Source organism: Salvelinus alpinus, chromosome 2 (assembly GCF_045679555.1).
Source record: "Salvelinus alpinus chromosome 2, SLU_Salpinus.1, whole genome shotgun sequence".
In the NCBI taxonomy this organism is placed as follows: Eukaryota; Metazoa; Chordata; class Actinopteri; order Salmoniformes; family Salmonidae; genus Salvelinus; species Salvelinus alpinus.
The window spans coordinates 15,126,412-15,151,838 of record NC_092087.1 but is presented as its reverse complement, the minus strand read 5'-3'; positions in this window follow the sequence as shown (position 1 = coordinate 15,151,838).

Here is a 25,427-nt window from a genome sequence, read left to right as displayed (position 1 = left end):
GTAACATCCAGTAGATGTAACATCCAGTAAATGTAACATACAGTAAATGTAACATACAGTAAATGTAACATACAGTAGATGTAACATACAGTAAATGTAACGTACAGTAGATGTAACATACAGTAAATGTAACATCCAGTAAATGTAACATACAGTAAATGTAACATACAGTAGATGTAACATCCAGTAAATGTAACATACAGTAGATGTAACATACAGTAGATGTAACATCCAGTAAATGTAACATCCAGTAAATGTAACATCCAGTAAATGTAACATCCAGTAAATGTAACATACAGTAAATGTAACATCCAGTAAATGTAACATCCAGTAGATTGAACATACAGTAAATGTAACATCCAGTAGATGTAACATCCAGTAGATGTAACATACAGTAAATGTAACAAGGTCAGATTATTAACATGGTAATTCACTTTCAAACGTGTGATTACAGAACATTAGTTACAGAGTGGAACAAGAAATGTGGAACAACATCAGCAGTTACACATGTGGAATAACCTTCAGCAAGTGAATGCGTAATTACACATTCCTTATTCCAACTGTGTAATAACTTATTCCACAATCACCCTATTACTATGTAATTACATAACAAAACCTATGTGACTACTATGTTGATAATACAGTTATTACGTTGTTAGTTACATTGTAATAGGGGCAACTTCATGTAAAGCGTTACCTTCTTCGGTCTGTTGATTGCTATTGGCATGTTTTTGTGTTGTTTTTGTGTTATATAGTGTCCCATGCATTGATTGCAATTCACCAAAATTAAAGGAAGTAATGATACAAAGATAATGTAACCTTGATTTCTGTATCCCGACGGCAAAATAAGAAACGTCATTCATTTGAGCATTTGACCTTGGACAACATTCTGCCGTTTTGTTTGTGTAAACAGTAATGCATTTTCTATCTTTTAATACTCACTGCGCTAAGGTAGTCTACCTCAAACAATGTGTTACTAAGACACAAGACAGGCTTGAGCAGAAACGTAAGAGGGAAGAATAACTGTTGCTAATATTGTAGCAGCTTTTTATTGTTGTTGAAAAACAATTGAAATCGTATAATGGCTTAGTTTATCTTGAATAGCAGCTACTGTAGAGACCAGACCGTGAATAGAACATTCCTGGTTGTTGGACGGTTCTATTGCAGGTGTTTGTAAAATGCTCTTTGATGTGCAATATCTGCAATATCACTCATTTTCATCTATTTCTGCACTTCAGATTTGATGGAACTCCAGCCTTTAATCTGTATTTCCATGTAATAAACTTTCTGGTTCAACTGTGTGTATAATATAGCAGGCATTTCACTTATTATTGCTTCTTCCCCTTGTGACTTCCTCATGGACAACAGGGCTATTTTCCATCACACTCTCTTGCATACAACCTTTATCTCAGTTGGTCTCTTCTTTTCCTTGTTAGTATTTCTCATACTTAACATGAAGATTAGGAGAAGTCAAAGGTCAGTCTTCCTTTCTATCATGAAATGAATGATCTGGTTTGTCGCACATTGTGGTGGTTTTCTAAAGCAGACTATACTGTTGACAGAGCTCATCAGGGGACTTTACAGCACTTACAGGAGTAGTCTAACTGGAGGTGGTTCCTGTGGATAAAATTAACAACATTGTTGACATTGGCCCTGGTCCCATCTCTCTATCACACCTCGGTGATAAAACAGCTGAGATCTGAATCCCTGCGAGGCTCTGGGTGGTGGAGGTTGAGGTGGAAGATGGAGTGCTGGCTGGAAATCGATGAAGCCAGGCTGGGGGAGGTTGTACCTCCTCCTCCTCCTACCCCCCTCCTCCTCCACCTGCACCTCCCTCCTCCTTTGCCACCTCCCTCCTCCTTCGCCTCATTCAGCCGACCCCTCCACAATGTCACTGGGAGATATATTTTGCTTTTAGGCATCAGAGAGCCCACATCAGACCTCTTCTGTCTCTCCCACCCTCCCCCATCCCTTCCCCCTAGGCAGGGCGCCATTGACTGGGTTCACTCGGCATTGATTCTGAGAGGTGGGTTCCTTTTGATAAATAGCGTCAGTAGGTTATCCCCACTGGGATGAGAAACTGAAGTCTGAGTGGGAGTTATTCATATTTTCACCTCATTAAATCATCTGTTTTTGATTGAATAAGTTATCAAATTGATCTATGAATTATTTGAGAATGGTGTCATCACATTATCTATGCAGCGTTACAGTATGTCTTCTTTGAACAAATCCATGACATATTAATGTCTTGAAAGATATGTACTTTCAATATATTAAACTCGGGTTGAATAACTTCCCAAGTATTTCGCAGCACTAGTCACATCATGAGTCGGAGTCTGTTCACAGCAATGTCTCATCAACACATTGTGAATTGAGTTAAGGGGCCAGCCTTTCTGTGAACCGGAACATCTCTGTGAAGAAAGGCCAGACATTTTGTGAGTAGCAGTCCTGAAGGCTGATTGAACCAGACCTAGACCAAGATGAGATAAGGCATCTTATTTTCCTGCTAGATAAGTCCTCCTCCACCTCCTACAGCTTCAGGAGGCAAGCCACCCCTGGATGCTTCCCTGCTGACCTTTACTTTTAGGTGGTGATGCTGACCTGAAAATTCCCCCATCCTGATTGGTTTGGGGACTGGAGATGCAATCTTGTGATGAATAGTGAAAAGGTCAACCCGGCCTCTCCAAAGAAGCGTCACTCCATTGTACAGCACGCTGCGTGAACTGCATCTGATAGGCGCTTTCCCTTCTTCCCACTGGAACATCGTGTTCCTGGAGCAGTCTTCTGCTTCTTTCTCTCCTCCCGACTCTCAGTCTTTCCCTTGATATGGAAATGGGGTAGAGATAACACATGCTCTGTGAAAGGATCACATTTTTAACGGGATAGAAAAACTATTATAGGATTGCTGAAGAACAGGGCAGACTTGAGTCTTCTAAACCTGTAGAGGTGGTAGTCTTGCCTTAATTAACATATCCCGACTGAGCAATGACTTTCTTGAAGTATTGGATTTAAATGATGAGGATTAGGATACGCAGGGACAAATGTAGGACACACTGTGATTTAAATGATCATAATCGAGAAGACAGTGACTCTGGGTGAAGTTGAAGTATCACCGGGAATTGCACATGGAGCATTTGAGCCGTTGGGACTCTCCAAACTGTCTTTCTAAAAGTGGATATGCCCAATGGTGACAAAAAAAAATTCTGCTATGATCACCGTGACACTGCCTCATTAGTAGGCTTAAACGGGCTGTTGAATGAATTTACCCCTGAGAGAGGGAAGGGATAAATCACTGGCTGTCCCAATTTTAATGAATACATAAAGCTATTTTCTATATTATTGAGATACCATCCCACCTGTTGTTTCAGTCCTAACATTTCCCTGAAGGCAGAGAAGGTATCGGTCCCTGTTCTGTTCGGCCTATGTAATGTTGATATATCTCACTCTGGGCCTAAATGTCAGTCTGGAAGAGTCAAGCCCTTTTTGGTAATGGCCAAGCAATTGCAAATGTCAGACAGAGCGTTGCGTTGATGAGTGGCTGTGCCCAAGTGTCCCACACAGCTCCCGCAATGCAGCTCAGACAGTCACCTAGGACTAGGAATCTCCCTCTGTGCCATACCAGTTCTTTAATATGGGGGCAGAATTCTTCATGTGCATGAAGCATATGGAAGGCAAATCAAAACCCAGGCTATGTTTGAAATAATGTTATATTGACTTTCTACATGAAAGCTAGCAAACAGGTTGTTCATATGGTGCTCAAACATTCTGTACATTTCCCGCCAGGATCTTCCTCCACCATCTAGATGTGAGGGATATAATGCCGAGGTTGAACGCTAACTTGAGACATGCATGTAACTTGAATTGAAGAATAATTTACACAGTTCCAGTTGTGCATGCATCACATGTTACTGTACAGTTGTATGACATTAGATCACAACCAAACCAATTCATGATGTTTCAACTGTTTTCCATGAACTGTGAATCTCATACAGTAGGTTTTTAACTTTCAGAATACAACACTTCTACGTTGTGTCAGAGTTTTACATTGTTTTTGTGATTGTTACCTGCCAAGTAAAAATGTAAGCTCCATGAAGCTGTTCCTATCAGTAACTTCTACTGTATCAGTCACTGGTATTGTTGAGCATCTAAAAACACCAGCAGCTGTACCAGGAAAGTGACTCATCATGCTACAGCTTCTCCTCAGAGGGTTTTCACACCTCTTCTTTTCACTGTCAGATCTTAAGCCCTGACGCCGCGTCTCCTAGATGGGATGGGATGGTGTAACACTACACAACACACTGTCACACTGGCTGCCACTTCACTTCTCACAAAGTCGCAGTTTTCCATTGATGAGAGAAAGAAATGCTCCATACATACCTCCATCTATCTATCTATACAGGAGAAGACGTCAAAGAAGAAACACAGCTAGCTAGTGAATAATTCTTCTTGCGTAAAAAAATAGAAATCTGACTTCAGAGGGATAGATCCCCCACTTCCATCCATGGCTCTCTCCCAGTCAATGCAGAGTTAGCCTTTCCTTTTATGTGCTGCCCCTGGGATTATCATATCAATCTTCGATGTGACCTGATTACCAGCCTGCGGTTCACTTCCAAAGCAGTGGATCAAGTGATCCCTCTGTTTCTGAGGGCTAATTAACCCTGGCGTGTTGGTGTCCTACTGAAGGCTCCACAAGTTACTTCAGCTGTTGTGTTTTCACACGGATCCACAGTCTGGCCTCTCTGTCCTCACAGTTGATGGGGGATGTGTTAAATAACTCTATTAGTAATAAAGTAGGCTTGTGCAAAGGTCTGTAAAACACTGGCTAAAGGTGTGCTCCTTGTGCTCCCTGTTCACTCATGACCACGTGGCCACACACATCTCCAACTCAATCATCAAGTTTGCTGACGACACAACAGTGGTAGGCCTGATTACCAACAACATTGAGACAGCCTACAGGGAGGATGTGAGAGCCCTGGCGAAGTGGTGCCAGGATAATAACCTCTCCCTCAACATCGACAAAACAAGCTGATCGTGGACTACACGAGACAGCAGAGAGAGCACGGCCACATTAACGAAGCTGCAATGGAAATGGTGAAAAGCTTCAAGTTCCTCGGCGTGCACATCACTGACGACCTGGAATGGCACCTTCACACAGACAGTGTGGTGAAGAAAGTGCAACTGTGCCTCTTCAACCTCAGGAGACTGAATAAATTCATCTTGGCACCTACAACCCTCACAAACTTCTACAGATGAACCATTGAGAGCATCCTGTAAGGCTGTATTACCAACTATCACCAACCATCACTGATACACCAGAGGGTGGTCCGGTTGGTCCAACACATCCCAGCTGGCGCACCTCCTACACTCCAGGACATCTACAGCACCCGGTGTCACAGGAAGGCGAAGAAGATCATCATCAAGAACCTCAGACACCCGAGCCAAGGCCTGTTCATCTTGCTTCCATTTGGAAGGCGGAGAACGTACCAGTGCATCAAAGCTGGGACCGAGAGACTGATAAACAGCTTCAAACTCTAGGCAAAGCTGTCATCAAGGCAAAGGGTGGCTAATTTGAAGAATCTCTAATATAAAATATATTTTGATTTGTTTAACACTTTAGTGGTTACTACATGATTCCATATGTGTTATTTCATAGTGTTGATATCTTCACTATTATTATACAATGTACTGTAGAAAATAGTAAAAAATATAGAAAAACCCTTGACTGAGGAGGTGTGTCCAAACATTTGACTGATACAGTAGGTATGAACTGCATTCTAATCAAGGCTCATTCTATATAACTACTCTTGAGTACTACACCTCAGCCCTCAGAACAGCCTCAATGAATTGGGTTCATGGACGACAAGGTGTTAAAAGCAAATCCACAGGGATGTTGGCGCATGTTGACGCCAATGCTTCTCACTGTTGTGTCAAGTTAGCTGGATGTCCTTTGGGTGGTGGCCCTTTCTTGATACACATGGGAAACTGTTGAGTGTGAAATACCCAGCAGCGTTGCAGTTCTTGACACAAACCGGTGCGCCTGGCACCTACTACCATACCCTGTTCAAAGGCGCTTAAATCTTTCATCTTGCCCATTCACCTTCTGAATGGCACACATACACAATCCATGTCTCAATTCTCTCGAGGCTTAACAATCCTTCTTTAACCTGTTTTCTTCCCTTCATCTACAATGAATGAAGTGGATTTAGAGACATAAATAAGTGATAACAGCTTTCACCTGGATTCACCTGGTCAGTCTGTCATGAAAAGAGCAGGGGTTCTTAATGTTTCATACACTCAGTGCATATGTATATATTTAAAAAAATATATAAATTAGATGTATATTCCGGACTCTGACATTGCTCGTTATATTTCTTTATTTTTATATATGTGTGTATTGTTTTGCTAAATATTACTGCGCTATTAGAGCTAGTAACAGAAGCATTTCACTGCGATAACATCTGCAAATGCTACCAATAAACTTTGATTATTAACTTTATTTAACTAGGCAAGTCAGTTATGAACAAATTCTTATTCACAATGACTGCCTAGGAACAGTGGGTTAACTGCCTTGTTCAGGGATAGATCAAACGATTTTTACCTTGTCAGTTCGGGGATTTGATCTTGTAACCTTTCGGTTACTAGTCCAACACTCTACCAACTAGTCTACCTGCCACCCCTTCATTTGATTTAGCGACGTGGAGTAATGCTGCAAAAGGAGTGGCATTGATGTCTTCAACCCAGATGTTGTCCTTCGCTAGGTGGGCATTATAAGTGCCATGTCATTAACAGGTATGCAATTAATTCCCCATGATGGGATAGTGTGACATTAATGAAGGTTGACTGTGTGGGGGCCTGTTCAATGGAACCACAGCGATGACAGCTGGCCAGACGTTTCCTTGTTATCTGTGTGTGTGTGTGTGTGTCTCTCATCTTATCCTCCTCAACGCTGCTTAACTTTGAGCTGCCATGACGGTAGCATTTGCAGCCCTACATGTTGAACTATATATAGTTTGATAGGCATGCACAGTGTGTAATGTTATGCATCCATTCAGTGGGTTGGTCCAGCGGCCTATTGTTCCTATCAAATGACAGCAAAGGGTAGAACAGGGACATTGATGTGTGGTTTATGAATAGAGACCATCCTTGATTGCAGTAGGGCTGTGCCGGTCTGCTTTCACACCTCTGAGTAGACATGCACTGTAGGATCAAGCTAACTCACTCCTAGCCACCATGCACTTAGACACTGTGAAATTCAGTTAGTATTCATAGATCTTCACTTTGTGTTTTCTACCACTGCCAATATGTTAGCAAATCCAAGTGATGAACAAACAAAACTGAAAAGGCAAAGACAATTTTAGCGTGTTGTTTTTATTTAGAACTCAGCACAGCGTGTGTGTGTGTGTGTGTGTGTGTGTGTGTGTGTGTGTGTGTGTGTGTGTGTGTGTGTGTGTGTGTGTGTGTGTGTGTGTGTGTGTGTGTGTGTGTGTGTGTGTGTGTGTGTGTGTGTGTGTGTGTGTGTGTGTGTGTGTTTGAGAGCAGTGGTGTAAAAAGTAAAGATACCTTAATAGAAAATGACTCAAGTAAAAGTGAAAGTCACTCAGTAAAATTCTACTTGAGTAAAAGTCTAAGTATTTGGTTTGACATATGTGTAAGTATCAGAAGTGAATGCAATTGCTAAAATATATTTAAGTATCAAAAGTAAATCATTTCACATTCCTTATATTAAGCAAACCAGACGGCACAATTTTCTTGTTTTGATTTTATTTATGGATAGCCAGGGGCACACTCCAACATCCTTTGCAAACGAAGCATTTGTATCAAGGCACAAGGCAAGACCCAGATGCAAACACAGGAGGCAGATGGTTGGAGTCTTACGATGTTTATTAATCCAAAAAGGGCTAGGCAAGAGAATGGTCGTGTACAGGCAAAAGGTCAAAACCAGTTCAGAGTCCAATAGGTACCGAAGGGCAGGCAGATTCAAGGTCAGGGCAGGCAGGAATGTAGTCCAGAGTCAGGCAGTGGTCAAAACCAGGAAGACTAGCAAAAGAGAATAGAAAAGGAGTACGGGGAAAAACACACTGGTTGACTTGACTAAACATACAAGACGAACTGGCACAGAGAGACAGGAAACACAGGGATAAATACACTGGGGAAAATAAGCGACACCTAGAGGGGGTGGAGACAATCACAGGGACAGGTGAAACAGATCAGGGCGTGACACATGTGTTTAGTGAGTCCGCCAGATCAAAGACCGTAGGGATGACCAGGGATGTTCTCTTGCTAAGTGTGTGAATTAGACAATTTTCCTGTCATGCTAAGCATTCGTAATGTAATGAGTATTTTGTGGAATGTAAGGAGTAAAAAGTGCATTATTTTCTTTCGGAATGTAGTGAAGTAAAAGTAAAAGTAGTCAAAAACATAAATAGTAATGTACAGATACCCCCCCCCAAAATACTTACGTAGTACCTAAAAGTATTATTTACCTCAGACATGGACAAAGATGACGATGTCATCAATCAGACATGGATAAAGATGATGATGCCATTGTGCATCACTTGTTTACCCCATTACCCACTCACTCGAAATCAAAGTGATATTTTACATTTAATTTAACACTGCAAAATAATGTATCCAATCATTCATATCGGTGGATATCTAAATTGGATTGAGAGTCAATTTGGTTGAAAGATGACACTTTTGTTAGGTTTACAACACTGTGTGAGAGAGAGAGCGATAATATCAGACTCCCTCTTACTGGGCAAACTGTAGGTCTGAGTGGTGTATTGTATCGCTGACACAGTCGTTGGAGCTGTCTCCTCCAGTCCTTACACAATAAACACAATAAACACATCCCCCGGTTCCTGCAGGTCTTTTTTCATTACCTATCTGCTCCCTTATGACATGCTGGTAATAGCCTTGGAGCCATGCTGGTAAACAGTTTTGACAAATTAAAATCACCCAGCTCAAGTGAAGGGCCTGTGCTGCAAACTGGAGAGGAGAGGAGGCTATTAGCTCTGCTTCCCTGTGACAAGGCCGCTGCAGCAATCCCTCCCCTCCCCTTGGCTTGCTGAGCCGCAACTACTGTTCTCTAGGTTATTTAATTGTAATACTATTGGATGATATGAAATGAGGATGATTCCTCTTAGTGAACGAATGCCAAGCTAGCACTTCATGTTCACATCCAAAACATACAGCTACAGTATTATCCTACTGTTTCATTATTGCCTTTGCAATTGTGCCAGTTCCCTCCTGCAGTCTAAGAGATTTCTCTAAAGGATGATTATCACTTCAGATTCACATGCCAGGACTGTGTACAGATGTAAAATCTTAATTTGATCACCCATTGCAGGATAACTTTCCTGCAATGCAGGACAATTAAAACTTGCATTGAATTTGAGATTTAAAAAGGCTTTGGAAGTTTAGAATTTTCAAGATTATTTTCCTGCTGTAGCAAACTGGCTCAAATTAAGATCCTACATCTGTATGACAGGGACATATGTGGAACACACAGTGAGTGACTGAGTAATCCTTTAATGACTAGAAACATTATTTATCCTGCATATATACACAAGCCGGTTTTATTTGACAGGCACACATAAGATAGATGACAGATTAGTTAATCCGTCTAAAAATACTCCAAGGCAGTGTTTTAGGCTGTTGTTTCTGTGATACAGTACATTTCATCAAAGGTCAACATGAGCCTCAATGTTGTTATTATGTGGAGGATGATGTAACATTTGCTGTTTTTTTCTTCTTTAAATAACCAGTTGTAATGTACCGAACATGCCCCCATTTACATCAAGAGGGCTGTAGTGGACCGGGTCGAGAACTTCAAGTTCCTCGGTGTCCACATCGCTAAGGACCTATCATGGTCCAAACACACCAACACATTCGTGAAGAGGGCATGACAACGCCTCTTTCCCCTCAAGAGGCTGAAAAGATTTTGGCAAGAGCCCTCAGATTTACAGCTGCACCATTGTGAGCATCTTGACTGGCTGCATCACCGCTTGGTATGGCAACTGCTCAAAATCCAAAGCACTACAGAGGGTTTTGTGTACGGCCCAGTACATCACTGGGGTTGAACTCCCTGCCATCCAGGACCTCCATATCAGGCATTGTCAGTGGAAGACCCTAAAAAGTGTCAAAGACTCCAGCCACCCAAGTAATATACTGTTCTCTCTGCTACCGCACGGCAAACGCTACCGGAGTGCTAAGTCTGGGACGAAAAGGCTCCTGACCAGCTTCTACCCCCAACCCATAAGACTGCAAAATACACTACATGACCAAAGGTATGTGGACACCTTCTCGTCGAACATCTCATTCCAATATCATGGGCATTACTATGGAGTTGGTCCCCCCTTTGCTGCTATAACAGCCTCCATTCTTGTGGGAAGGCTTTCCTCTAGATGTTGGAACATTGCTGCGGGGACTTGCTTCCATTCAGCCACAAGAGCATTAGTGAGGTCGGGCACTGATGTTGGGCAATTAGGCCTGCCTTGCAGTCGCCGTTCCTATTCATCCCAAAGTTGTTAGATTGGGGTTGAGGTCAGGGCTCTGTGCAGGCCAGTCAAGTTCTTCCACTCCGATCTCGACAAACCATTTCTGTATGGACCTTATTTTTACATGGGGGCCTTGTCGTGCTGAAACAGCAAATGGCCTTCCCCAAAGTTGGAAGCACAGAATCACCTAGAATGTCATTGTATGCTGTAGCGTTAAGATTTCCCACTGGATCTAAGGGCTCTAGCTTGAAACCATGAAAAACAGCCCCAGACCATTATTCCTCCTCCACCAAACTTTACAGTTGGCACTAAGCATTGGGGCAGGTAGCATTCTTCTGGCATCCGCCAAACCCAAATTTGTCCGTCGGACTGCCAGATGGTGAAGCATGATTCATCACTCCAGAGAACGCTACCTCGAGCTTTACGCCACTCCAGCCGACGCTTGGCATTGCACATTGGTGATCTTAGGCTTGTGTGCGGCTGCTCGGCCATGGAAACTCATTTCACGAACAGTTCTTGTGCTGACGTTGCTTCCAGAGGCAGTTTGGAACTTGGTAGTGAGTGTTGCAACAGACTATTTTTACATGCTACGTGCTTCAGGACTCGGCGGTTCCATTCTGTGAGCTTGTGTGGCCTACCACTTCGCGGCTGAGTCGTTGTTGCTCCTCGACTTTCCACTTCACAAAACAGCACTTACAGTTGGCCGGGGCACCTCTAGAATTGCAGAAATTTGACAAACTGACTTGTTGTAAAGGTGGCATCCTAGGATGGTGCCATGTTGAAAGTCACTGAGCTCTTCAGTAAGGCCATTCTACTGCCATTGTTTGTCTATGGAGGTTGCATGGCTGTGTGCTAGATTTGATACACCTGTCAGCAACAGATGTGGCTGAAATAGCTGAATCCAATCATTTGAAGCGATGTCCACATACTTTTGTATATATAGTGTAGTTAACCAAATAGCTACCCGGACTATCTGCATTGACCCTTTTTGCACTCTTTTCTCTATGCACACACACTTGACTCTAACCACACACCCACACATACGTACACTGACACTCCAACACATACACACACATACACACTTCCATACTCCCACACCCATCATGTACACTGCTGCTACTGTCTATTATCTATCCTGCTGCCTAGTCACATTGTCCCTACCTGGGTGTACATATCTACCTCAATTACCTCATACCGCTGCACATGGACTCGGTACTGGTACCCTGTGTATATAGCCAAGATACCATTACTTATTGTGTATTTATTATTAGTATTGTTGCTTATTGTATATTACATATTTTTTGTATTGTTGTTATTTTATTACTGGATTCTGCATTGTTGGGAAGGGCCCATAACTAAGCATTTCACTGTTAGTCTACAGCTGTTGTTTACGAAGCATGTGACAATTAAAACTTGATTTGATAGTCCTCCATGCACATGGATTGTAATGATGGGGCGGTGAGTCGGAAGCAGGTGCAGGTGAAACGTTTTAATAAAACAACACCAAGAAACCGACACTAACATAAGGCAGTATGCCGATTCACAAGAACAATACCAACTGGTGAGTGAACCTGGGAGAGTGACATATAAAGGGGAGAAAATTATGAAGGTAATGGAGTCCAGGTGTGAATCATAATGATTAACAAGTGTGCGTAATGATGAGTGCCAGGTGTGCGTAATGATGAATCCCAGGACCGGTCTCTGGCGACGTCGTACACCCTAGGGGAGGAGCAGGAGCAGACGTGACAAGGATAGTCTGCTGGCCATTGTTTAAGTGAAGGCATTTGTGCAGCCCTGTAATACATCTTCATTTGAGGTAGTCCAAGACCTCCAGCTTTATAAGGTAAGTGTAAAATAGTCCATTTGACTCTTAAGGTTTTTCCATTCCAAATAAAGTTGGAGAATAGGCCGTTTATTTTATTTTAAAAAGTTGGATGGAATTGAAACGGGCAGGGTCTGGAATAAATACATCAACCTTAGCACAGTATTCCCCTTGACCCTGTTACAGCCTGAATTCAAAATTGATTATTTATTTATTTTCTCCCCAATCTACACACAATACCCCATAATGAAAGTGAAAACCTGTTTTTAGATTATAATTGTTTTATTATTGAAAATGAAATACAGAAATATCTAATTTACATAAGTATTCATACCCCTGTAGAAGCACCTTTGGCAGCAATTACAGCTGTGAGACTTTCTGGGTAAGTCTCTAAGAGCTTTCCACACCTGGATTGTGCAACCTTTGCCCATTATTATTTTCTGAATTATTCAAAATCTGTCAAATTGGTTGTTGATCATTGCTAGACAACCATTTTCGGGTCTTGCTGTAGTTTTAAGTCAAAACTGTAACTCAGCCACTCAGGAACATTCACTGTCTTCTTGGTAAGCAACACCAGTGCATATTTGGCCTTGTCTTTTAGGTTATTGACCTGCTGAAAGGTAAATTCATCTCCCAGTGTCTGGAGGAAAGCAGACTGAAGCAGGTTTTTTTCTTGGATTTTTCTTGTGCTTAGCTCTATTCTGTTTCTTTAGTATCAGTCCTTAATGATTACAAGCATACCCATAACATGATGCAGCCACATCTATGCTTGAAAATATGGAGAGTGGTACTCAGTAATGCATTGGATTGGATTTGCCCCAAACATAACACTTTGTATTTTGGACAAAAAGTTAATTGCTTTACCACATTTTTTTCAGTATTACTTTAGTGCCTTGTTGCAAACAGGATGCATGTTTTCTGTACAGGTGTCCTTCTTTTTACTCTGTCAATTAGGTTAGTATTGTGGAGTAACTACAATGTCGTTGATCCATCCTCAGTTTTCTCCTATCACAGCAATTGAACTCTGTAACTGTTTTAAAGTCACCATTGGCCTCGTTGTAAAATCCCTGAGGGGTTTCCTTTCCCTCCAGCTAATGAGTTAGGAAGGACGCCTGTATCTTTGTAGTGACTGGGTGTATTGTTACAACATCCAAAGTGTAATTAATAACTTCACCATGCTCATAGGGATATTCAATGTGTGCCTTTTTCTTATTTGTACCCATCTACCAATAGGTGCCCTTCTTTGCGAGGCATTGGAAAACCTCCCTGGTCTTTCTGATTAAATCTGTGTTTGAAATGCACTGCTCGACTGAGGGATCTTACATATACATTACTGTTCAAAAGTTTGGGGTCACTTGTTTTTGAAAGAAAAGCACGTTTTTTTGTCCATTAAAATAACATCAAATTGATTAGAAATACAGTGTAGACATTTTTAATAATGTTGTAAATGACTATTGTAGATGGAAACGGCTGATTTTTATTTCATAAATATCTACATAGGCGTACAGAGGCCCATTATCAGCAACCATCACTCCTGTGTTCCAATGGCACCTTGTGTTAGCTAATCCAAGTTTATCATTTTTTGAAAACTAATTGATCATTAGAAAACCCTTTTGCAGTTATGTTAGCATAGCTGAAAACTGTTGTTCTGATTAAAGAAGCAATAAAACTGGCCTTCTTTAGACTAGTTGAGTATCTGGAGCATCAGCATTTGTGGGTTCGATTACAGGCTCAAAATGGACAGAAACAAAGGAATTTCTTCTGAAACTCGTCAGTCTATTCTTGTTCTGAGAAATGAAGGCTATTCCATGTGAGAAATTGCCAAGAAACTGAAGATCTTGTGCAATGCTGTGTACTATTCCCTTCACAGAACAGTGCAAACTGCTCTAACCAGAATAGAAAGAGGAGTGGGAGGCCCCGGTGCACAACTGAGCAAGAGGACAAGTACATTAGAGTGTCTAGATTGAGAAACAGACGCCTCAAGTCCTCAACTGGCAGCTTCATTAAAGAGTACCCGCAAAACACCAGTCTCAACTTTAACAGTGAAGAGGCGACTCCAGGATGCTGGCCTTCTAGGCAGAGTTGCAAAGATAAAGCCATATCTCAGACTGGCCAATAAAAAGAAAAGATTAAGATGGGCAAAGAACAGACACTGTACAGAGGAAGATTGGAAAAAAGGGTTATGGACAGATGAATCTAAGTTTGAGGTGTCCGGATCAGAAAGAACATTTGTGAGACGCAGAAAAAAAGGAAAAGATGCTGGAGGAATGCTTGACACCATCTGTCAAGCATGGTGGAGGCAATGTGATGGTCTGGGGGTGCTTTGGTGGTGGTAAAGTGGGAGATTTGTACAGGGTGAAAGGGATCTTGAAGGAAGGCTTTCACTTGCAACGCCATGTCATACCCTGTGGATAAATATTACTTTTATTTTTTTTAAACGCCATTTGGTTGATACCCCTTTAAATGGAAGAAAGACGGGCCAGGAAACACAGATTAAAAAATTTAAAAAATCACTTCCGGGTCAGATTTTCGCCTACATAATCAGTTTTGTTATACACAGACAATATTTTGACAGTTTTGGAAACTTTGGAGTGTTTTCTATCCTAATCTGTAAATGATATGCATATTCTACAATCTGGACCTGAGAAATAGTCCATTGACCTTGGGAACGTTATTTTAAAAAAAGAAAAAAAGAAATCTGACCCCTAGCGTCAAGAGGTTAATTTGTAAGCTTCTCACGAGTCACCAACCCTGATCCGGTAGCACCCCCCACCCCCCCCCCCCCCACTGAGTAGCATAGCTAGCGTAGCGTCACAAGTAATTTGTAGCATCTAAATATCATTAAATCACAAGTCCAAGACACCAGATGAAAGATACAGGTCTTGTGAATAAAGCCACCATTTCAGATTTTTTAAATGTTTTACAGGGAAGACACAATATGTAAATCTATTAGCTAACCACGTTAGCAAAGGACACGATTTTTTTACTCCCAATAGTTTTTTCCTGCGTCAGTAGCTATCACTAATTCGACTAAATAAAAATATATATAGCCACTAACCAAGAAACAACTTCATAAGATGACAGTCTGATAACATATTTATGGTATAGCATAGTTTTTTTTGGGAAAAATGTGCATTTTTCAGGTATAAATCACAGTTCTACATTGCAGCTGCAATCTGAAATAGTGCTGACCCAGCCAGAACAATTACAGAGACCAACGTCATATAACGAATTACTCATCTTAAAACATTTCAGAAAAATACACAGCGTACAGATATTGAAAGCCCAACATCTGGTGAATCCAAACAATATTTCAGATTTATTAAATGTTTTATAACGAAAACAAAATGTAGCGCTAAATTAGCATAGCTATACCAGGCAGATTCGGCTAGGCGCCCACGGCCAGTTCACATGCACAACAGATATGATATAACATCGTAAATTGGGTCTTACTATGGCTGATCTTTCATCAGAATGTTGATCAAAGTGTCCTTTGTCAAGATGAGTCGTTGGTTCCGTTCAGAATTGTTCCTTTCCCACTCCATTTAGCACAGGTACTGGTCGAGTGGCACGGATCTCTCAAACGTAAATAAAATCAGACAACGGAACACCACAGAACTCCCGAAAAAATTCAAATAATCTGATTAAACTATATTGAAAAAACATACATTACGATGATATGGTCACATGTATCAAACAAAATTCGACACGGAGATAGTTTTCATCCATAACGCCAGCAAAACAGTACACAATCGCAGCTCCAACTTGTGCGAATCAGAAAACAGGAAGTTGTCGGTCACGCCAAAGAAATAGGTCTTATTTCACGTCAGTACCAGATAAACAAAGAATTTCTCCTCTGACGTCCTCTTGACACCCAGAGGAAGGCGAATGAAGTGTGTTTCTGGTCATAGGGGTCATGACCATATATAGGCAGAGCGTTGAAGCGAGCATAGACTTCTTGCATTCTACTTCTTGGTCAGGGAAAGTGCTGTCAAATGACTTGTGTATCACTCAGAGACAAAATTGAAACGGTTTTAGAAACTAGAGATTGTTTTCTTTCCAGTGGTATTATTTATATGCATATAGTAAGAGCAATAATTGAATAAGAGGCAGTTTAATCTGTAGAGCAAATTATGCTAACGGGAAAATAGCACCCCCTGTATTCTCAAGAAGTTAACAAACATTTGACAGTATTGGGTAGTGTGATTACAAATCTCAATTTAATCCATCCTAAATTCAGTCTAACACAACATTTTGAAAATGTCAAGGGGTCTGAATACTTTCTGAAGGCACTATAATATGTTCATTTTGATAATGTTGTCACGCTCGTTGTAATGAGGAGACCAAGGCGCAGCATGATATGCATACATTCTTCTTTTAATGAAGAAAGAACACTAAACAAACGAACAAAACAAACGTGACGCTATATAAAACGAGTGCTGAAAGGCAACTACACATAGACAAGAACCCACGAAACCAAAAGGAAAAATGGCAAGCTCTGGACTGGGCACGGTCGCCGGAAGCTCTGGACTGCCGAGTCGCACTGGATACCTGGTGTGTGGTACTGGGCTGGAGACACGCACCTCATGGCGAGTGCGAGGAGCAGGCACATGACGTACTGGACTCTGGAGGCGCACTGGAGGCCTGGTGCCGGAACTGGTGGTACCGGGCTGGGGACATGCACCTCAGGGCTAGTGCGGAGAGGAGGCACAGGATGTACTGGACTGTGGAGGTGCACTGCAGATCTGCAGCGTAGAGCTGGCACAATGCGTCCTGGCTGGATGCTAACTTGAGCCCGGCAAGTGCGGGGCGCTAACACAGGACACACTGGGCTATGCAGACGCACCTTAGACACAGTATGCAGAGCCGGCGCAGGATATCCTGGTCCAAGGAGGTATACTGGAGACCAGGAGCGCTGAGCGAGCACCATCCGTCCTGGCTGGATGCCCATTCTAGCCCGGCAACTGCGAGGAGCTGGAATAGAGCGCACCGGGCTAAGAATGCGAACTGGAGACACCGTGCGCATCAATGCATAACACGGTGCCTGACCAGTCACACGCTACCCACAGTAAGCACGAGGAGTTGGCTCAGGTCTCCAACCTGACTCCGCATGTGCCCCCAACCATGTGCCCCCAACCTGCTCCAACCTGTCCCCACGAAACCAAAAGGGAAAATGGCAAACCTAAATAGGATCCCCAATCAGAGACAACGATAAACAGCTGCCTCTGATTGGGAACCAATTTAGGTCACCATAGACCTACAATTACCTAGACTTCCAAAAATCTAGATCTACAAAAACCCTAGACAAGACAAAACAAGCATACCCACCCTCGTCACACCCTGACCTGACCAAAAGAATTAAGAAAACATAGATAAGTAAGGTCAGGGCGTGACATGTTGACCCTACCTAACATAGAAATAGGGTGATATCTCCATCTGTGAACGTCCATTTCCACTTAAATGTACTATCTAAACTTGAGTCATAACTGAAATAATGCCAATTTCAAATTTTCTCCCAATTCACTTTGAATCCTGTCCAACAACAGTAAAATAGATGAGAGAATGTTCTGCTTCAGATAAATAAAGTATAAAGTGCATACAATGATATCACATCTCCACCAATCTCTATGCCCCGGGTTGAGCCATGAGTTGTAATTATTAATGCTAGGGGTTCTGTGGCTAAAGAAATAAATAACTAGACAAAAGGCATCCCTGTCTTGTCCCTTTTGATAATTAAATTGTTCAGAGACTTGTCCGTTTGTTCCTATAAATGCTTTGGGGGATTTAGACACAAGCTCAATCCAGGAAATATAAACTGGACCAAAAACCTTTTTAAGACAGCCACCAAATGTGTATGATTCATATCTGTTTTTATTATGGATGGGTTTTCCAAATATCCCAACGGACATTAGTATTCAATTACTTGATTGATTAAAAACATTTGTAGGACTATTTTGACAATGAAAAAGCTTTGATATAAATTAAGATTATCCTTGTGACATTGGTAACGACATGCTACGCATGTAGCCATCCATTCTGCCCTGACATTGCAAATACACCTAATGCAAAACACTCACCAGAAACCCTTTTTGCAACACAATCAGTTCTATCATGGCAAAAATCTGACTTCTCTTTCACTGTTGCGTTTAGCGAAAAACTACAGAGGAATGCAGCCTGTCCAATGTTTACCTCTGTGCATTTGCATCATTTTGATTGGTCGGGAGAGTCTATCTTTGAACACTGTGTTAAGAAACCTCCAAACGAGCTTCAATGCCATACAACACTCCTTCCGTGGCCTCCAACTGCTCTTAAACTCTCTTAAACTCTGCCCACACCCGCCCACCCGACTAGCATCACTACTCTGGAAGGTTCTGACTTAGAATATGTGGACAACTACAAATACCTAGGTGTCTGGCTAGACTGTAAACTCTCCTTCCAGACTCATATTAAACATCTCCAATCCAAAATTAAATCTAGAACCGGCTTCCTATTTCGCAACAAAGCCTCCTTCACTCACGCCGCCAAACATACCCTTGTAAAACTGACTATCCTACCGATCCCCAACTTAAGCGATGTCATTTACAAAATAGCTTCCAACACTCTACTCAGCAAACTGGATAAAGTCTATCTTTCCGTTTTGACACCAAAGCCCCTTATACCACCCACCACTGCGACCTGTATGCTCTAGTCGGCTGGCCCTCGCTACATATTCGTCGCCAGACCCACTGGCTTCAGGTCATCTATAAGTCTATGCTAGGTAAATCTCCACCTTATCTCAGCTCACTGGTCACGATAACAACACCCACCCATAGCACGCGTTCCAGCAGGTATATCTCACTGGTCATCCCCAAAGCCAACACCTCCTTTGGCTGCCTTTCCTTCCAGTTCTCTGCTGCCAATGACTGGAATGAATTGCAAAAATCGCTGAAGCTGGAGACTTACATTTCCCTCACTAACTTTAAACATCAGCTATCCGAGCAGCTTACTGATCGCTGCAGTTGTACATAGCCCATCTGTAAATAGCCCACCCAATCTACCTACCTCATCCCCATATTGTTTTTATTTACTTTTCTGTTCTTTTGCACACCAGTATTTCTACTTGCATATCACCATCTGCTCATCTATCACTCCAGTGTTAATTTGCTAAATTGTAATTACTTCGCTACTATGGCCTATTCATTGCCTTACCTCCTCACGCCATTTGCACACACTGTATATAGACTTTCTTTTTTATCTATTGTGTTATTGACCGTACGCTTGTTTATTCCATGTGTAACTCTGTGTTGTTGTTTGTGTCGCACTGCTTTGCTTAATCTTGGCCAGGTCGCAGTTGTAAATGAGAACTTGTTCTCAACTAGCCTACCTGGTTAAATAAAGGTGAAATAAAATGTTTAAAAAATATCCGGATAGCCGAACATTTTTTATGATATTAGTCGAATAGTGAAATAATGTAAAATGCCCATCCTTAGTCTTCTATGACAGGAGAGACCATACCATTGGACAGCCACTGATATCATGTAACCTGCACAGAAACAATGGTCTCCATTAGGTCTCCTGCAACACTGCAGCACAGCAGGCGGGAGGCCGCCTAATTGCGTGAGATTATCGCAACCAAAACGTTCCTTAACTTCCTGCCTCAACCAGATGAGTTTGTATCCTGGACACTATCCATCTTCATTCCCCATCTTGACGGCCTGACAGGGGTTTCCATCATGTGTCATTATTGGTGCATGAGGCAACTCAGCGGAACATTCCTCCACTCTGGGAAATTCATCAATCACACACTCCTTGTCCTACAATGACAGGCCTGTGCGTGCTACAGTAATAACAGCCCTGTGCATGCCACACGACCATTAGGATGTATCTGAACCATGGTGGAGAGGAGAGAGCAGACTCAGTGAGTCTGGTAGGTAATTAAGATTGTGCATTGAATAGTGAATACATTAGCACGATGGCAGTCTGAATGGCTGTCAGGCTGAAGTTGATAATTGTGTGATGATATTGGTATTGTTGTCAGACTACAGTTTGAATGAAGACAGGTGTGTTGCGACCTTAAACTGTGGAGACGGAAAAAAGTCAAGCAATGGATGGCTCAGTCCACTTCATAATACAATTGCATAATGGGCCAAAGAGTAATTGCCGTACAATGTACTTTAAGAGAAAATAATAGGAACCTCCACTTAATTGTATGCAGTACACAAAGATACAGCAAGCATGAAAATAAATATTGAGAAGATTGACCCAACTGATAACAAACCCAGGATAAAGGCTAGTCAAGGATACTCAAAGTCGCATTACATTCAGCCACATTTCATGGTCGTTGTCTATTTTAGATAACGGATAGGAGGAGCCATGTTGATAAAAAAGCCTCAATGAAAAATGGACTGTTACTTAGGTCATCTTTTACATCTCAGATGTTGTGACTTGGTTTGACTTCAATTAAATCCTGAGGGAGGCTTCCCAGTCAATCTGTGATCTTTATCGCACCCAGGCCCTTAGATCTCTATCGCAACCCATTGGGGAATGGAGACGCCTCCCGTGACAATGGGCTTGGAATCCAAGCTATTCCTGTCCAGCCTCCTCTTTCCTACCAATGCTGTGACTCTATTGATGGCTGTGACCTTGACTACAAGTGTTCCAGGGCCTGTCTCTTTTTATTAGTTTCTCACCCTCCTGTTTTTTTTCTTCTGAGAACATATCAATGACAATAGGAGTGTTTTTCCTCATGCAGGGATAGGAGCACTATGATAGTGTAGTAGTGCTATCTAATCAGGAAGATAAATGTTTTAGCATATTACTTGTGTAATATTTGCGCTGCTCTGATTCACAGAAGAGAAACACATCAGATTAATTTGTCTCCACCTTCTCTGAGGTATCAGTAGAAATACAGTCAAAATAGTTTTGAGCAACTGGCTGGGCTGGCAGCCACTGAAAAGGTTTGTGGTTGACAGATGCAGGGAAAAAGAAGGCCTGGGTTTGAGATGACTGGAGCTTTCCTCTCTGTCTCTGTTAGTTCTAGCCTAAGTGGAGTCACCAGAAAATGCTCACATCCAGTTTTCAGGGATACAGTATTTTCAACCTAGTTTCCGTTTCTTCTGAAAAACGCAAGTGGAAACTCTGCCCAGGCGTCTTTCTACGCCTACTATGTTAGGTTACTGTTAATCCCAACCTCTCCTTCCTCTCTGCCAACCCTTCTCTGATGGCTAATTACAGGCTTTGATCTATGTTTATTCCATCTGTATAATATTTAACATACTGTGATCACGCTGATTATTCACTAGCCACGTCACCTCCTGCAGACTTGCAGAGTCATACTGTAGCGATAATGATCTGTGTGGGCAAATCAGGTAGAGCGGAACTGGGAGTGTGAGTGTGATTGAATGCTTTGGTTTCAAACCTCAGTGGTCTGTTACTGTCGTTTCGTCTGTTTCCGAACAATCCTTCAACATTTTGTACCTGACAGCAGGATCAGAACGTTCCATAGTCACACAGTCAATCAAATGTAATATGTCTGGCGATTCCAACGTTCCCCTCCAGAACTCTTCTATTGAGACCTCTCAAGGGGAACACTGGAGAAGAACCAGAGGCTCATGTAATTAACGTTAGAGAGCTCTCAGACATACAGTACTTCACTGAAGCCCAAGGACACATCTGCATCTCTGGAGTGGAGATGAGAGGGGATGGATTGAATCAAACCCTTACTGACTGCAGGAACACGGACCTGAGTGCCAGCCTTTCTGCTCCAGCCAACCCCATCGTTGATGTCAGGCCAAACTGTCTGGAACTGGTCCCTATTGAAACGATCATCCATTGTATGAAGAATGAGGTTGGGCAGTAGGAGTCACTTGAGGCTTGGTGGTCTCATTGGTGGTTATACTTGTGGCTGGACTGCTGAAGGTAACAGATATCTGTTCACTGCTGACTAGGGAGGAGGGCTGACATGAAAACAACAATGGAGAAAGAGTGTCAACAATCAGGCATGTATCCTGTTACCAACAGGGCCAGAGTACCAAAGAGGATGGTAGTTAGAGGGTGTGGATCATGCTGCCATAAATGGGAGTGTATTCTCAGTGAACCTACAATACCTATGAGGATTATATAAACCGCAGGAGGTTGGTGTCACCTTAATTGGGGAGTGCGGGCTCGTGGTACTGGCTGGAGCGGAATAAGTGGAATTGTATCAAATGCACCAAACACATGGTTTCTATGTGTTTGATGCCATTTCATTTGCTCCGTTCCAACCATTTGTATGAGCCGTCCTCCCCTCAGCAGCCTGCACTGATCTAAACAGCTGCTGAGAGCGTCTCAGACATGACAAAGTATGTTGAGGACTAAAGGCCATAGTCATCTGTTTTCACCCATTTTTGAGTAGCTGTTTTTGTTTTTTATTAATTATTTATGACAACCTGCGGAGTGCCGTCATATGCAGGTGAAAGGCCCAAATGCAAGAGTATCAAAATACAGAGCTTCAGAATGCAAGGAACGCTGTTCTGATGAAATAATGATGTAATCTCTCACTGGGGTCAGATACTCAGTAATAAGTATCTGTTTTCCCTGCAGAGCATGTTAGTACATCAGTGATGTGACTGGAAATAACTGTGCCGTGAGGAGCTGAGAAATGTAGCTAATCATATCTGCGGTACATAGCTAAAGAAATGTGCTCCAGAGGATTTGCGAAGAGATGGTAGAGAGACACCATATATATATATATATATATATATATATATATATATATATATATATATATATATATATATATTCCTTCTAATAATCCTAATAGGTCCTGTGTGGATTAGTCGGTAGAGCTGGGTTTGATTCCCGCTGGGGTCACTCATACGTAAAATATATGCACGCATGACTAAGTCGTTTTGGATAAAAGCGTCTGCTAAATGGCATATATTATATATTATAATATTCCTTGTCTTGCACAGTTGCTCAGCCCCCTGGTACCACCCTGGGATGTTGCTGACCGCTCGCTCAGATTCATAGCTGACACGGATTTCATCAGTCCTCGAGTGTTTGTTTTAATGGAGCAAAAGGAAGGACCAAAGCATGTCGATCCCTAGTCCAACCAGTTGAGAAATACTGCTCTAGCATTTCTCTTTACCTTCTACTGTAACTCTATAGCACAGCCGCTATTACAGGTGATTGATATTTCACCTGTATTTTATGTAGGCTACAACATCTACAGTAGGTTCAGACACACAAGATTAGACATGCCATTGTTCTCGCAAAACACAACAAATAAATCCAACTAAACGCTATCTAATGTGAGCGACTATTGTGACAATTATTAAAATGTTCCTCCATGTAATTTCATTTGACTAGTTATTCAACGCAGACATTTATCAGCTTCATTTTTTGTATTATTTTTTTGTTGGGGGGGGTGGTAAAAAAGCAAGTCATTGGACATTAGGAGGAAACAGGTGGCATTAGTTAATTATTCTCCCAGAAAATTGTGCCAGGAGCGCTGAAATCCCAAATCAGTCATGTAGTGTAACCCAGGGGACTGGCACGGTGGCTCCTCTCTATCAAACGACGCTTCATACGAATGTGGCACATGATGGATTTCAGGGCTGCGTTCATTCCATCTCCTGACTGCAGAGATTGCCTGGGGAGGCTGCTGTTTCCCTGACAAGCTGAGCCTCCTCCCTCCGTCACATTGATCAACATTCAGCAGTTCGCCCTGTATCCATTACATGGGTGACACGTCCCTTTTTAAGCATGTCATGTAGCTAGGCCTACTAAATGATGCTGCTGGTGGTGATGATTGATGATGATGATTATACTACCATCATTAGTTGTTTGTCTAATTTACCAGTATGCAACTATTTTAAATACAGAACCATCTCAGAGAAGACAATACGGAACAAAGTCTGAGAAATATGTTATTTACATTTTACCATTGCAAGAAATATCAAAAAACTGTTTTCAACCCCTCCTAAAACAGCTATCCATCATTAGATAGTTTGATGTATAAAGACTCCATGGAGGAAAATGCCAAAAACAAGAGAGTAGTCAAGATACCAGATCAAGTAGTGCATTGATCCATTGGTGTAAAGTACTTAAGTTGTACTTTCAAGAATTTTTACTGAAGTATTTTTTTGGGGTATCTGTACTCTACTATACTATTCATATTTTTGACAACTTTTACTACACTACATTCCTGAATAAAATTATGTACTTTCTACTCCATACATTTTCCCTGACACCCAAAAGTACACGTTACATTTTGAATGCTTAGCAGGACAGGAACATTTTGTCAGACACTTGTCACACCCTGATCTGTTTCACCTGTTTTTGTGCGTGTCTCCACCCCGTCCAGGTGTTGCCCATCTTCCCCATTATCCCCAGTGTACATATACCTGTGTTCTGTTTGTCTGTTGCCAGTTCGTTTTGTTTCGTCAAGCCTAACAGCGGTTTTTCCCGTGCGCCTGTCTGTTTCTAGTTCCTGTTTTCTAGCTTTCCCGGTTTATGACCATTCGGCCTGCCCTGACCCTGAGCCTGCCTGTCGTTCTGTACCTTGTTATACCACCCTGGATTGCTGACCTCTGCCTGCCCTGACCCTGCCTGCCGTTCTGTACCTTTCGGACTCTGCTCTGGACTACTGACCTCTGCCTGCCCTTGAACTGTCGTTTGCCTGCTCCATTGTTTTTGTAATAAACTTTTGTTACTTCGATACTGTCTGCATCTGGGTCTTCTCCTGAGCCTTGACAACACTTATCAAGAGAACATCCCTACTGCCTCTGATCTGGGGGACTCACTAAACACGTTTTGTTTGTAAATGATGTCTGAGTGTTGGAGCGTGCCCCTGGCTATCCGTAACTTGGTGCCATCTTGGTTGCTTAATATAAGGAATTTGAAATTATTTAAACTTTTACTTTTGATACTTAAGACTATTCTAGCAATTGCATTTAATTTTGATACTTAAGTATATTTAACACCAAATACTTTTACTCAAGTAGTATTTTACTGGGTGACTTTCACTTTAACTTGAGTCATTTTCTATTAAGGTATCTTATTAACTTTTTCTCAAGTATGACAATTGGGTTCTTTTTCCAGCACTGCATTGATCCTACCATGTAATGTGAATGTAAAATGTGTAG